Here is a 15,723-nt window from a genome sequence, read left to right on the forward strand (position 1 = left end):
GAATGATGCATTCTGTTTACTAGTTTAGACATAGGATAGTAAGGTAAGGATAAAAGTATTTTATTATTTGCTTGGCTGCTGTAATAGAGTTGGAAAAAGAGAGGAGTAGAAATGGATCACCATGTTATTCCGAGGGACAGGAATTAACATTATCTCTTATTAACAACCTTACCTTATACTCCCTCCAGAGTCCTCTGGCCATCATATCCTGGCTTTGTAACTTCAGACTTTTTTTTTTTTTTTTAAATGCTATGGGCATCAAAAATAACAAAATATACTTTGATTCTCATTACTTAGATTTTGGAGGGGGAAGTTCATGTTCCATGAAATTGCACCAATGCTCTCATTAATTACCTCTTGTTTACACATCAAGGTCCCACTGGAGAACCATTTGCTTTACTCAAAAAAAGTGTAACATATGCAGTGTTGATGGTTCAGATACTATTGGCTTCTAAGTTCAATTTCAGATGCATTCTTACACGATTGAGCACAGTACTCCAAGCCTCCGCTTTTGTCACCAGAAGTTTATGAACATTTTGCAGTGAGATTTCTGTTAACCCTGAGGCTGTCAAACAGTATTTAAGATGAAACAGCACCTGACCACCATTGATCATTTGCCTGCTTATAAAAAAGAAAAGAGAATATGCTAAGGAATGAACAACAACAGCAAAAGTAAAATAATTAACAACTACTTCATTCCCACAAAGCAAAAACTAGATGTCAACTGATCAGTTCTTTATGCCTGCATTTTAAAGTGATTTTTCTTCAACAGCCATCCCCATCAGAACATGTTCTACAGTTGTAAATCAGTGCCAGTGAATTAAATTTTGCTCAGGGCATTGTGTACAATTACAATATGGCTATTAATGCAGAGGAAATAAACAAGCAAAAAATGTTTAACATGACATAGGATTTGACTTATTAACTGATTCAGTATAAATGAATGTCAAGAAAATAATGACAGCCCCAGGATCCATCCAACATATAGTTGTTTGAAAAAGCATTTCACCAATGGCTTAGAATATGTTATGCTGTTGTCTGTGCTTCCAAGTGAGGGAAACATAGCTTCAGTTAAAAAAAGAAAGAAAAAAGAAACACACCACTTCAAGTAAAAATACTGCATAAAAGAGAATTTCTATATCAGAGGGTCAGGGTAAAGACAGTGATTAACAGAAGAGAATGTATGACCAAAGAAAGAAAAGCAAGACCTCTTTCTAAAAAAGCAATTGTTGAAGACAAGAAGCATGAAAAGCCCATTGCCATGGTGCTGGATGTGTTGTTGTTTCTTTCTGACCTCACCTTGTCCAGTCAAGATGACTAAAAGCCTTACTTTGTTATTTACTAGCTTTTAAGTATATGTTTTTTGACAGTCTTCATTATTCTTTAATAAGTTTCTTTTGTAGTGGAACTCACCCTTTAGAAACTCAGTTAAGGAATTGAATTGAATGTTCCATCTAGAGAAGGTTCATTTTAATTTATTTAAATATGTAAAGACATTCTGTTTTGTTTTGTGGTTTTTCTTTAAATACCCATGGGCTTGCAGGCAGAGAGGTATATAGCCTTATCTCTGAGTGAAAAGTCAGGTTTCTGTTCTCTGAAAACTTTTCCTTGTTCAAATTAGGGCATCTCAATGCAAGGGCTTGTTAAAGTTTCATGTTATAAGGGATGGGTTTGCCTTGGCAGATTAATTTACCAGCAGGAAAATCTACTTCTGTTTTTCTTAATGCCAAGTTTTAAAGCCTCGTTTCTCTGTGGGTGGTGTGATTCAAGAGGAAGCAGGGTAGCCACAGGCATGGGATCAGAGCTTCATCCTTATGCACATGAGCAGGTGTGTGGGTGTGAGAGAAAAGAAGGTGCGAGGGCCTTATCCTTCCTCCTCGTACCCAAATAACTCTCCTCAGCATCCCGGGACACTGTGTGTGTTTGTGACCAAATGCACCGGGCCAGTGTGCTTCCCCTCCATTTCAACAGGGCTGAGAAGCTTGAAAAACTTGCGAATATGTTCCTGGGTTTGAAATGAGAAGAGAGGGAGGAAGCCATGTGCGCTGGTAGGAGACTTACAGCCCTAAGAAAGGTTTCACAAAGCCCAGAGCAAATTCCACCGTGCAACACCGTGACTGCAAAAGGGGACAGCAGGACTCCCACACAGCAAGTCCAGCACTTGCAGAAGAACAGCTGCACAAAGGTCCAGAAGCCAAATGGTTTCCCAAAAGGCCAATGTCGCAGTCGACCCCACACAGTGAACTAGGCCTTTTCCCATGCACACCTATTTGGAAAGAGCTGTCAAATTAAAATAAGCGTTTTTGTATATGTTGATGTTAATAGTTAGTGTAATAAAAGGCAACAGCATTTACGATGTTAGCTGTGTGGAACCATGGAGCTAAAGTCTGTGGGCTTCTCCCCAGTTAGTTTTCATATAGATGTCATGATCAAAGGAGACAACTTAATGTAGGAACGTTTGCAGGCCTGGTCAGCCATTGACACAGCCAAGCAAATCCCATGGACGCTGACAGAAATCACAGCACTTTCACTCACCACAGACAAAATTGGCTTTCATTTGGACCTGGATTTTGTAGTTTTAACTACGTAATACAGTGTGGACTTGCTCCAGGCATATACTCAGGCAACACCTTAAAGTTGCTGCAGGTCCTGCAGACATACCTGGATGAAATTTTAAATGAGTTCTAGTGCTTTTAGTCAGCAAATTCCACTCCAAGAGGTGGCCCTGTGCTGCTGCTGCTGCTGCTGCAGCCACTGTGCCAGCTGCTCTCAGCCTGGCTAGTCTAAAGGCACCTGGCATACCTCTGTCTAGGTGTGTTGCAGCATGGAAACGTGCAGAGATATTCCTTCCATCCATAATACCTTACTTTTACCTTGCCCTAAGATTACTGGAGACAAACGCTGGGTACCTTGTAAAGTGCCTGGTTTGATAGTTTAATGATTCCTGTTTGGACTTCTGACCACTATCAAATTTGAAATCATGAACGTTCATACTGATATTTCTACCCAAGACACTCAGGAAAAGGACATAGACTCTCTCCTAGCTCTGAAGACCAAGAGACAGCAAGAAATACGGCCAGGTGACCTGTGAGGTCCAGTAGCCTATATGCTGTAAGAAGAAGCTGTAAGACTCCATTTACAGCTTTGGCAGGAGAAAAAGTCAGAGTCAGAATATAGTCTTTACTATTTGGCTTAGATCCTATTTTTCTGCTGTTTGCCAAAGCAGTACCAAACTGGAATATCTGACAGTAAAACCTGTCTTCTGGTTGCCTTTGCACACCCTGTAACTGCATAACTGTGTTGCCTTTGCACTCAGTTCTCTCTAACTGGTTTTCTCGAGAAGCATTTTCTCTCCAAAAATATTGATATAGGAGTGCAGGGAGGACAGCAGAGAAAATATTGATATAGGAGTGCAGGGAGGACAGCAGAAAACCTGTTCAGCGTGTCCTTCTCCACCAGCCTGCACCATGAGCCACTCTGCTGCTCAGAGGCTGATGTTTTTCTCACCTCTTCCATCTTCCTCTACTCAGTCTAACTTCAGCCCCTGCACCTGCTACTGCAGGATATTGCCATCTATGGCTTTCCAACACTTCATATTCTGATGAATAGTGGGCTTCTTGTTGCTTCAAAGAAAGTCTCCAACTGTTGCTGAGTTGCTGAATTTTCTCTCCAAGTCCAGAACAGAACAGAAGGAGCTTTTATTTACCTTAACGGGCTCTGAAGATTAACACTGCAAACAGTCAGGTGCCTGGTCTCCTCATGCTGATTTCTGTCTTTGGTTTCATGACTTCTGGCTGGCAAAGGAGAATTTCTGCCCAAGGTGCTCAGATCCGTAAAGCATGATGTTCTTGGCTAACTGCAATACCTGTGTATTGGGAGATGCCAGAGAAAAACAAAGTGTCCTGTGTCTTATACAGATATAATTTGAAAGCTCTCTTAATGGAGTCCCATAGTGACAGAGTAAAATGAACATACCTTAAAACAACAGAGCCTTCCATAGCAATAAGCTTAGAAATTAATCTGAAATAAATAAAAATAAATAAATAAATTTTAAAAAACCCACAACAAAAAACCCTACTTCTTTCAGACACAGTCCACAGCTTAATTACTGTAAGTCCTTCTTTTTTCTCGTGAACTTGCAGGTTGCTGTGCTAATACTACACAGCATTCCTTTAAGGCTTAAGCACGTAAATTTAAAAGCTGATAACATTTTATCCATTAAAAGAGCTTAAGTCCTTTCACAATACGTTCAGGGATCATGTTTCACAAATTCAATTTTCAAGCCAAGTAAAGTCAGATGTCCTAGTACCACAAAGCTTAATGAGTGAACTTTTGCCTCACCAAGGCCTGGAAGATAAGAAGAGATGAATACTTTAAAATAAAGGCAAATATTTGCTTCAACATGTAAATATATTTGTTCAGACTGTAAATTAAATACAAATAAGTTCAGAGAGTAGTATCTTAAGCCCTTTACTAATTATACTTGTGAGTTTCAACTCATTAAACTCAGATAGTACTTTTAAGAAAAGGGAATCCGCCAGGAAACTGCCCATTGCATAGGCTGGTTATCTTGTTTCCATTAAAGCATCACTAAAACTTTGAGACCTGCCTCCAAGATACTCCACAGGAGAAGGAAAAAAGAGAAGAGAGAATCAAGCGTCCTTTTGCCAACCATAGCAAAAGAAGATAAGCTGCAGAAAGGAATTTGTATTTACTGCGCATGCAAAACCTACAGCTGCACATCCAAGAATATCCTTATTCAGCATTTGGGTAACTGCTGAGCTCAGGAGTCAGTTACTTCTGATGCTGTCCACCTTGACAGACCCCCTGGGACTGGCTGATGTCTCTCTGGTTAGCAGGGCACCCCTGCTCAAAAGAGAAAGCTCATTTGAAAAAAAATTAAACCTCTCAGCAATTTAAAGCCAAATAAATGCTCTCTTTTGTGATAACTGTGATAACTGACCTAAAACATGAAGGAAACCATGCCAGGGAGCAGGAAAAGAAGAGGGGGAACCAGGGTCAAAGTGAAACTTGTACTTCCATGGGAGGAAAAAGGGCAGAAGAAATATAACTGAGGCAAATGTAGTAAAAACAGCATGAAGAGGGGATGGGGGAGTCCAGAAGAGAATATGAACTGGGAGCCTACAAGTTCCCTAATCAAGGGAGAAAACAGCATAAAGAGGAAGGAAACTCAATCTTTATCAACTCCCTGGCATGAAGGAGGCATTGCAGGCAACTAGAGAAGTAAAAATCAACAGGAGGTTGACATGTCAGGAGAGAGACAGGGAAGATTGCAGCCTCTAGAGACTAAGCCAAGAACATGGCTTACAGAAGCTACAAAATGTGCAACGAAGTGTTTTTATAGAGGGACTAGCTAGTGTTGGCACAAGACAGCAAGTGTTAGCACTGGAAGACAGAAGAAGTGCTCAGTGTGTGACAGTGATGAAGTCCCACGCAGCCCTGCGAAAGTATGTCTAAGCTGCATAAACCCAAGGAGCTTGCTTTGAGCTAGTTAGCCAAGCCTCAGAAGCAGTCTGTGCATGTTAACATTGCTTTAATTAATTTAACCGGGCTAATACCCCTAATTTGTTGGAGGTATCTGTAAACTGCACTTTGCAGGGTTAAGCAGACTCAGTGTATCTTTGTTAGAAAGAGTCACTCCAGAGACAGCAAAACAGGTCAGTCCTTTACAAATCCATTCAAACCCTTAATTTTCCCACTGCGTGTCCTTGGTCAGTGATTATGAACACCAGAGCAATAGGCGCTGAGCAGAGACTGCCAACAAACCGAGGCCACTGAATAACTGCCCCCTCTTAATTAGTGCCAAGGCTAACAACCATGACTATGTTCATACCAGGTGGTCTCCCTTTAAGAAAATGCTCTTTCACTTTCCTTGTCCTTTTCTTAAAAAACATTTTGTTGTATAATAGAAAAAAATTGCCCAAATGCACGCTGACTATTTGCAGCAGACAAAAGGTGCTGCTCACATGATTTTTCTGTGTTGTGTTTTCATACTGCTCTAAACTTTCTGTTGGGTTTGAACTCCTGCCAGCATTTTAGCATAGCAACTTGCTTTCTTCATGACATTCAGCAAGTGGTTTTACCTCCTGAAAGGCTTGGGCTGCAACCCAGGGAGAATTTTACATTATGAAAGAATGGAAAGTCTGTTACAGCAGGAGCAGCAAAAGCTACACACCTCCTTCCCTCTGACCGCAGACTAACCCAGCACACTGTCTCTATGGTCTGGGTATGTGATATTATGACTGTGATCGTGTGGGACCCAACTCTTCCAACAGGGAGGGGAACATAACTTGTTCTATGGAGCAGAGGCTATTCACGGGGCTCCTGTGGGCTTGCTGCTACATGCATGGTTTTAATATGCTCATGCTTACATGACTGACTTTGCACACATTGTAGAGTAGAGGAACACAGGTAGGAACCAGACATCCCCCAAAAAGTGGGAAGCTAGGCAGGCACATCTTCCTCTGTAGCAATCCAGCCTGCCTGCTCCTGGCTGCCCTCTTTCCAAATCACCATCACATGACGGTGAGGGAACATTTTCCCAGGGGAAGAGGGAGGTTTGGGGCAGGCCAGGACCTAGATAAATTATCCTAGCAACCTGCGCAAGGCTTGCAGAGTGTAGGTTGAACAATTCTGATTTGCACAAGCGCTGTGAGAGCCAACCCCCATTGAAACCAACAGAAAGCTTTCCATTGGCTTTAGTGAACATTGGATCAAGCCTTTAAATTATAGATGGGCAAAAGTGCAAATAGGAGACCTCTGTGGGTTGTTGGCACAGTGACTGTGAATACCATTGGAACAGAAACAACCGCAAGGTACTCTGAGGCTCCACCATTGCTGTCCAGTGACTGGCTTTTATTCATTCCCTACCTCCATGGAGCTACTCTACACCACCGGGAAAACCTGGCCCGTGCTCACTGCTCAGGAAGATTTCAGTTTAGGTGCTTTTAGCATTGGGCACAGGGTGCTCACCATGCAGATTATACCAGGTGTCAGATGCAAAGTAACTTTAGGTAGTTGTGCCAGCATGCAGAATAAAGAAAAGCATCCGCATAACACAGATAGGCTGGACAAACTTGAAACCACTGTTCCTGAGCCAGAAAGACAGATTCCTCTTCCCATAGTTGGTTTCCTGTCTCCTAGACTCAATGTGGCACCATTTGTAGGGAGGAACGGAGCTTCTTCAGTGTACAGTGTGCATATCGCTCTTGCTGCTGCATTGCTTTAGGCAGATTGGTATTCTGTCCCTACCTTTAATCATCAGCTAGTGACAAGTTAGTGATAGTTTTAGTACCACAACTTGTTGGAAATGGCATGTTAATTTATGGGAATTTTTTAATTTATAGTTTTTAAAAATTAAAGCCACTTGTTACTAGGCAGTAGGTCTTGTAAATTAGTAAAACAAGCAATAGGAAATGGAATAATAATAATAACAAAATGCTGGCTTAAAAAACCCCTGATGCTGTATACCAACAATAACAACGGAGAGTGGAAAGGGATACCATCTCCTTGTGGATTATTCTGGGTCAGAAAACATCATCACAGCTGGGCAACTTGTCCTTTAATCCTCAGGCCTTGCACATGTGAACCCATTAGCCCAGAGAAACCCATGAAAACAGTGTAAATCAGCAAATTTACGTTGAAGGTATCAAGTCTACATTTATAACAATACAAGACACCTGCATTTCAGTGCTCTGCCTCCTTCCTTCTTGTGCTTTCAAATATGCACCCGGGTCACAGGCACAGCGTGACTTGTTTCAGGTTTATGCCTTGAGTCTTACTTTTCCAAACAGGCATTCACAGCGGTGGGCAGGCAGGTGAAAGTTGAAGTCTCAGTCTTGAAGGACTTGAAGGACTACTTTCAAGTCCTGCTGTACACTGGGTACGGGGGGATAGAGAGTCTAGGCTTGAACTTCCTTTGGTGTATCTATTTACACCTAATTCCCAAGGCTTTCTTGCTGATATTTCTTGGTCTACATAAAAAGCTAATATTAACCTGGTTTAAATAAATAGAATAAAAAAGCCATCCATCTTAATAGTCTGTTTCCTCCCTTATGTTCACTGTGTAAGAGCAAAATTGCAAGCTTCACCCAAGGCCTATGGTGATAAATCTCAAGAAGGGCAGGACCTTCCATTATGAACAGAAAGATGGCTTTAATTTAAAAAAAAAAAAAATCAATACGTAATTTTCAATCATTAGAATCTTGTGTCAGTTGCAAAATCAATCCTTTTCTTATTAAAGTGCTTACATTCCCAGTAAAATACTCTGACTTAGAATCCCCATTATGAAAGAGCTGGACTATGCTCTCAGGAAGACAGCAACTTGCACTGTAATCACAGATTTTGCATAGTAAATGACTGCCTGAGTTTTAACTCCTGGAATTCCTTTTGAAGGAGTGGTGGACTTGTAACTTGGATCAACTTCAGGAAGACTGGGAATGTGGGCAGTTGTATACAAGGAAAACTGGACCTAGGACATATAATTAAGATGTTCCCAGTCCATAACAGAAAGTAATTTAATGCCTCTTGGCAAAGTCTGTCATAACAAGGAAACCAGATTCTGCAGTGGGAAAGGGACAACCTGACCAGATTTACTCTGATCAAGCATGCATAGGGATGAAAAAGAAAGCAAGGGAGTCAAATAAAATGTCAGGAATTTGGTTGGCATCAGAGTTTTGGTTTGTTCTTATCTCTACTGAAAGTGACTGCTCTATTTAGTTTGAATAACTGCTCTGCAAGTTGGATTAAATTTTTGTCTCTCACTTGGTTTAATGTTGCAGCAGAGACAGTGTATATTATACACTGGCATAACACATGCCTTTTAGAAAAAATCCTGACAACATGAAATTCCCATAGGTGCTATGCTCACGAAGCATTAGCATAATGATGTTAGGGAGAAATCTTTGCTCTTATAGAAACTGTTTATATCTGTCAGGGTCTTATATGTAGACCATTGCAAATACTATGGAAATGAAAAACCAAACTAAGACACAATAAAATTCTGTTAGTGATTGAGCAAAAGCAGAAATGAAATTTCTTCCACTAGAATAGCTGTATTTTTACTATGGTAAAGCACAACTAAAGAAAGCATCAGAAAATAGAGATGGAAATTATAGGCCAGTGCCATATTAGTATGGGACACTTTAAGGCCTAATTCAAATCCTTCTGAAGCCAGTGTTATGTCTAACAGGTCTAATAGTAATAATAATAGTAATAATGGTTGTTCTTCATAATTAAGAATGATTATGAGGCACTTAGGGTAATGCAGCTATTTACTTTCACCACCCATGTATTTGCTTGTGTGAGAATAGATTCAACTCTGATGAACAGCTATCATTGTGCATGTTTGGTTTTGATGGCTGGAAAGTGCTGATGGATTCTCCTTGAGCTTTCTTCCTTGAGGCTCTTTTGGCCTCCATTTCATTAAGTATTTTGCCTCATAGGCTGGGTTGTATCATCATACATCAGGTATCTTGATCTAAAGACTTTTTCCCCACTTATTGAAAAAGATCTTGCAAGCTTTAAGGGATGATTTCAGCATGCCCTTCAAACTGGATTTGAGCTGTTCTTTTGCACAAGCAAGAAAGGTCTCCTCCAGGGATCAAGAGCATCTGTGCTGCCCACCTGCCCGGCTCTGCACTGACCAAGACCTTACCAAGATTGTTACAGCATGGGTGGCTGTTTAGAGGATGAAGCCCTGGGTCTTTTATCCAGCCATGCCTAGATCCCAGTGTAGGCATAACCATCCTGTTCTCAAATACAGCATCTGTGCAAACATAGATTCCATCAAGAATTGCGGGCATTACAACAGTCTGATAAATGGCCGTCGCTATGCTAATAAGTCACAAGCTAAACACAAGAGCAGATCTAGAGTCCAGAAAGGACTGTCACCTGCCAAGAGCAAACAACCAGGATGAAGGCATCTTGAAAAGGATTGATTTTTTTTTTCCCTTTAGACAAATGATATTGCCATGTTCCCAGTAGACTGGCATGAGCCTTAGCGTACATATTGAAAGTGGCCACTGGAGGAAGAGGGCCAGGAAGAGGAAGATTAATAGATCACTTGCAGATTAGTACTATGAAGCCCATTTTAAGATGTTGAAACACCAGCATCCATCTAGAGAAGGCATCCTGTTCTTAAATGAATGTCAGCTCCTGAGTAGTTGAGGAAGAGATAAGGACATTCTTCTACAATCAGTGTTCCAGGGGTACATCTCCATTAATTCCCCAGTCAATTTCCAACAGGAAAGTCAGAAGGTTTACAAGGAATGTTTGCTCTGGCTCCAAGCCTTATGGAAAATTTTGGTCCCATGGTTTATTCCTTGAGAACTTCCCATAGTGTCCAGGTGAGAGGCAAGTCTCTAAGGGAGCAGGTTCTCTGGCTTTCACCTCTCCCACAGATCAGCCAGTTCTACTTCTTTTCTATGAGTTGCTGCTCACAGAAGAGAGGAGAGATATGGGCTTGAGTGATTGTGAAAGAATTCTTTGCTTTGTAGTTGAGTTTTCTTTTTAATTAACTCAGGTTTTGAAGAATAAAATTAAAGGTGACTTAGTATTTAAAGCATGTAAACTTCTTCTAAAATGTGAATAAATTAAACAAGAAGTTACGGAAACAAATTAATAATAAGAAAAAAATCTTCCCTGAGCAGAGCTTTGCTTGATGAGCTTCAGGAGTGAGTGGCTTTTGCTACCGAGAAGGAAAGCCCTGAGAAAAACGTGCCTGGAAGCGTGGAAGCCCTGATGCAGGCACAGGCACTGCAATGCCATGAGCCTCCATTCTAATTCCTTTCATCCTTGGCAGGTCCCTTTAACAACTGTAACAAAGCAAGCCTTGATAAAGTAGCCTTATATCTTGATCCAAAGTATATCATATTTATAAATGATTTCCATCCTTCTCTCTTCTTCTTCCTCTTGAGACAGAATAATGTACTACTAAAAATAGGATTTCTGCTTTCCAGTCAAGAACATTAGTAGTGAGAAAATAAATAGTTCCCTTCGTTACCAAAGTCTCAGAGGAATGCAAACAGAGAAGAAGGAGCAAACATAAAAACTATTTCCAAGGTGTTCTGGAGTAATGGAGCAGCCTCTGATCTTCAGATACACATCAGTAAATCCAGACTTTGATCTACAAAAGTGCTTAAGTACTTGCATAACTTTGAGCACGAGTAGCCTCTTCACTTGAGATTAGCATGTGGTTAGTGCTTTTCTGGAGTGTGGCTTTTAAAAGAAGTGTAAGGATTAGTTATGTATTTTGTATTGTGGGAAGGTGTAAAAGGAAGGAAGGAAGGAAAGAAGGAAGGAAGGAAGGAAGGAAGGAAGAAAGGAAGGAAACCTGGCTGTCCTGGTTTCAGCTGGGATGTAGTTAACTGTCTTCCTAGTAGCTGGTACAGTGCTATGTTTTGAGTTCGGTATGTGAAGAATGTTGATAACACTGATGTTTTCAGTTGTTGCTCAGTAGTGTTTAGACTATAGTCAAGGATTTTTCAGCTTCTCATGCCCAGCCAGGGCACCTGACCCAAACTGGCCAACAGTGTATTCCATACCATGTGACGTCCCATCTAGTTTAGGAACTGGGAAGTGGGGGGCAGGGATTCGCCGCTCGGGGACTGGCTGGGTGTCAGTCGGCGGGTGGTGAGCAATTGCCCTGCGCATCATTTGTACATTCCAATCCTTTTATTACTACTGTTGTCATTTTATTAGTGTTATCATTATCATTATTAGTTTCTTCTTTTCTGTTCTATTAAATCATTCTTATCTCAACCCAGGAGTTTTACTTCTTTTCCTGATTTTCTCCCCCATCCCACTGGATGGGGGGGGAGTGAGTGAGTGGCTGCGTGGTGCTTAGTTGCTGGCTGGGGTTAAACCATGACACTGGCTTAGGTTAGAAAACAACAAATCCAGAGAGAGCTTCCTAGCAGATGATAAGACTTCTGACTGAGACCAAAGAGAAATTAGGCTGTATAGTACACTGCAGAAACAATTAAGCATCTGTTGGCCTTATATTAAAATCACTGCACTGAAAAATCCAGGAAATGTATACTTTTATGAGAAAAAAAGGATGACCACTGAGAACTCAGAACTTTAAGGCTGTGTGAGATCAGTTTTATTCACGTCTTCCTTGGTTTGCCCTGCTTCTTCAGCCTCCCTATTGGAAATCCCATCCCTTATAGTCTTCAGATGAGATTATTATATGAGATGCACCTTCCCTGTTTTGGTCAAAACAATCTGAACTCATTTAAGTGGAAGGTCTGAGCTTATTCCTTTTTAAATTGAACAGATTAGGGATGTTCAGCTCATATACTCAGCTTATAGGTTATGTCCAACTCATATGAGCAGTGAATTGGCACACTGTAAGCAGAGATGGCCATGCACAAACTGCCCATAGATAAGGATGTAGGAGTGTCATGTTATACAGTTAATTGGACAGGGCCAGGGAACATTCCCAGGCACTGGAGCTTGATTATTTATACTATGAAACTGTTAGGATGATGCCTGGCATGTTTTTGGCAAAGGCACAAACACCCCATCTAACACGCTGCCAAGCAATTCCCAGTAACAGCACAGAGAAGGAATCCTTCTCTGTAGGCAGTTTGCATTCAGCCACCATGTTCTGGAGGGTAAGCTAATTCAATAGTACGGATGCAGGCTGTTCTGCATCAGCTTGCCTCACTGCCAGCAAATGTTCCTGGGCATGCTTAATTTACTAATACAGATGTAGCCATAGGTCCTATTCACAGACACAGTGCTGATTCAGTTGACTTACCAGTCTGTTAAAATCTAGATAGAGCTTGATTCATCGTAAGCAAAATAACTACCTGGAAATGCAGTAGAGGTGAAACCAGCAGGAGCCTGGGGAAAAAGTACAGCTGCAGGAGGATCTGCTTTGAGAATAAACTGTAATAACAATACACTGCCTATAGATGTAAGGTCATCTAAGGAAACAAAATGAGAATGTGTTGAGCTAGCACAAGAAAACAATTACGTTGGTGAGCCCTAGAATTAATGAAGTCTGATTTGCTAAGATCTGTTTTTCGGCTAATTGACTTTGGTTTTTAAGGAGATTTGACTAAAGCTTATTTCTATCATAGATACATTTTTGTATGGTCTCTCTTCTGCTTGGATTCTCTGAAGTCTAAACACATGTGCATATATAAAGTTCCTTTCCTTCAGTCAAGTCACTTAGAAGATCTTTCTGTATGTGGCAACTTGTTTTATTGAAGCTTGTAGGAACGTGGTTATCTTTGGGACTTCACCTCTCTGTCAAAATCAGTCAAGAGGTTCAAAATTTACAGGAGTACAAGCCCAAGAGCTGCCTGCAGAAGCCTTGTTTCCATAGGAAATGGGGCTGCAGATCCATGGTGCATTAGGACACCGCTCATGCACTTAGCATAGAAACAAAGAGACAGCATGAAAACTTAAGTGGGCAATATGTCAAAACCAATACATGACAATTTAGTTAACAGCATTCATTAATACGTGGGGTTTTTAAGTTAAGACAATTAACTACTTTCAAACCACTATTTCCTTATTTTCTAATTCATTAACTCCTAGAAGAAGCACCATACTGTTCAAAAGATCCCTCTCAACATACTGCTGAGCTCTTGAAAAGATTTATTTTCAGCAACACCAGAAAAATAAAAAGATCTGGAAGAATAATAAAAAATGGATTAAAGTGAACAGAAATAATTTATTAACTGCAGACATACAGGAGTGGAAAAAGATGACTACAAAAGTTTCTTCAAAAAAATCAAGGGAAAAAAAAGGGGATTAAGCACAACTAATTTACTCTTACAACTCATTTGTGTGTTTGTCATTGTTGCCAACAAGTTGCCTACCTGCCTGTTGGTACAACAAGGTATTACACGACATAAGGAATATAAGGCAGACTGCTGCACTGGAAACTTGCATAATGTTTTTCAGGTCAGATATCTAACGGGGCTGAATTCCTCTCATTTACACTGCATGAACCAGGAACAGCTTAGTCTAATTTCGGTATTTCAAAACTTGAAGAAGTAGGAGGAAAATCAATATGTTACCTATTTATGGGTCACTTACAAGCTTGTGCTTCTGTGCAGGAAATCTGTGGGAAGACAACAGACCTGAAAAGTGTCCCTTGGGACAGATGTACATTTGACTTCCCTAAACTCCTCTTATACTACTCTGTATATGCTTTTTAAGATCAGTCCCCTATTTCTATCTATTAATTTCTATTTCCCCTGCTTAATTTTTCCCAACATTAAGTTTCCCATTTGTACTGGAATAAGAATGATGTACCTGTCAGAGTACCATTGTCCTTTATTGTTTCACATTAGAGAAGTAAATTGCTTATGTGAAGCTACTCAGAGAGTTATTGGAAGAGCTTAAAGTCAAACTTAGGCTTTATGCTTAAACCATTAGACCCAATTGACTTTAATAGCATTTCTCCCAACTAAGGATTTAAAATTCTGGTTCTAGACAAATAGTGGAGACAGGGGCTGATCTGAGACTGTTCCCTCTGTAGGCACGTCACTTACTTAACCTCTGCAGTTTCAGCTTCTTCCTCTTTAAGGCTGAATTATAAGGTAATTAACATGGATATTTATGTTTATGTGGCCTTTTGATGAGATGAAGCACAAAATTACCTATCAAGAACCCTCAGCTGAAGGTGGGGGAAGCCAAGTCCTCTCTTCATTCCTCCAGACAGAGGCCTGGGTTGCTGTAATGCTCCTGGGCTTATATTCAGCCTGGTCAGACTTGTCTGTGGGAATGAGCAGGAGCAACTGCACTCTCCTGTGGGAAGGCCTTCATTGAGGCAGCAATGTATTGGCCCTATGTGTACAAGATTGCAGCATTTCTCAGCCTATGGAATATATCCCACATGGTGGAACAGATTTGGTCAAGCTTAAGATGATGCAGGCTCAATGGTTCCCCCGAATCCATATACTTTTCTTCCATTACCTCCCCTCTCACCTGTACACCCAGTTGTTTCTTTACAATATGACCTTGCCACTATGGACTACAGGTATAGAGGGCAAGAAAACTAAACGTCCTCCTACAGCAGCGTCCTACTTCAGTCAGCCAGTTTAACTCACTGAACTGGCAGAAAACTATTCACTCTTTTCTGCTGGCTTAGTTTCCCACCACTTTCAAGGTCATGCAGCCAGCTTATTTCAGGTCAAATGAACAACCGAAGGGGCAGCAGAAGGATGCCAGGAGCCTGGAGGAGAAGAGTACTGACCCTTGGGTGGTTAGCACACAAATGCGGCTGCCTCGGGGGGACGGGGTGGGGATGGGGACTCACGCCCTCAGGTCTCCTCACTAGTGAGATTCAGTCTGGTGTCACCCGAAAGGCAGAGAGATGAAAATGGTGATAGCAGCAAGAAGACAGAGAGAAAAAGGAGGGAAGTCTCACCAAGACAAAAATAAGAAAGATGAACTGGAAGGAAGAAGGAAGCCAAGGGGAAACAGATTGAGAGTTGCAGGAGTTCAGTGCCAGCAGATGTTCAGAATCGGATGGGCTGAGGGAGCTCCACAGGGAAATGAGGGTTGGAAGGGAAATGCATAGGAGAACGGCAGGAACCCAGAGGGAATTGCTGCCAGGTTAGAAAAGGGAGCAGGTTGTGCTGACAGGCTCCTCTTAAGCTGCTTTTCTCCCATTCTGTTCAGTCTATTTTGTTTATTTTGCCCCTAAAATTTTCAAGTCATTCTACTGTGAGATTTAAA

This window comes from Haliaeetus albicilla, chromosome 2 (assembly GCF_947461875.1).
Source record: "Haliaeetus albicilla chromosome 2, bHalAlb1.1, whole genome shotgun sequence".
In the NCBI taxonomy this organism is placed as follows: domain Eukaryota; kingdom Metazoa; phylum Chordata; class Aves; order Accipitriformes; family Accipitridae; genus Haliaeetus; species Haliaeetus albicilla.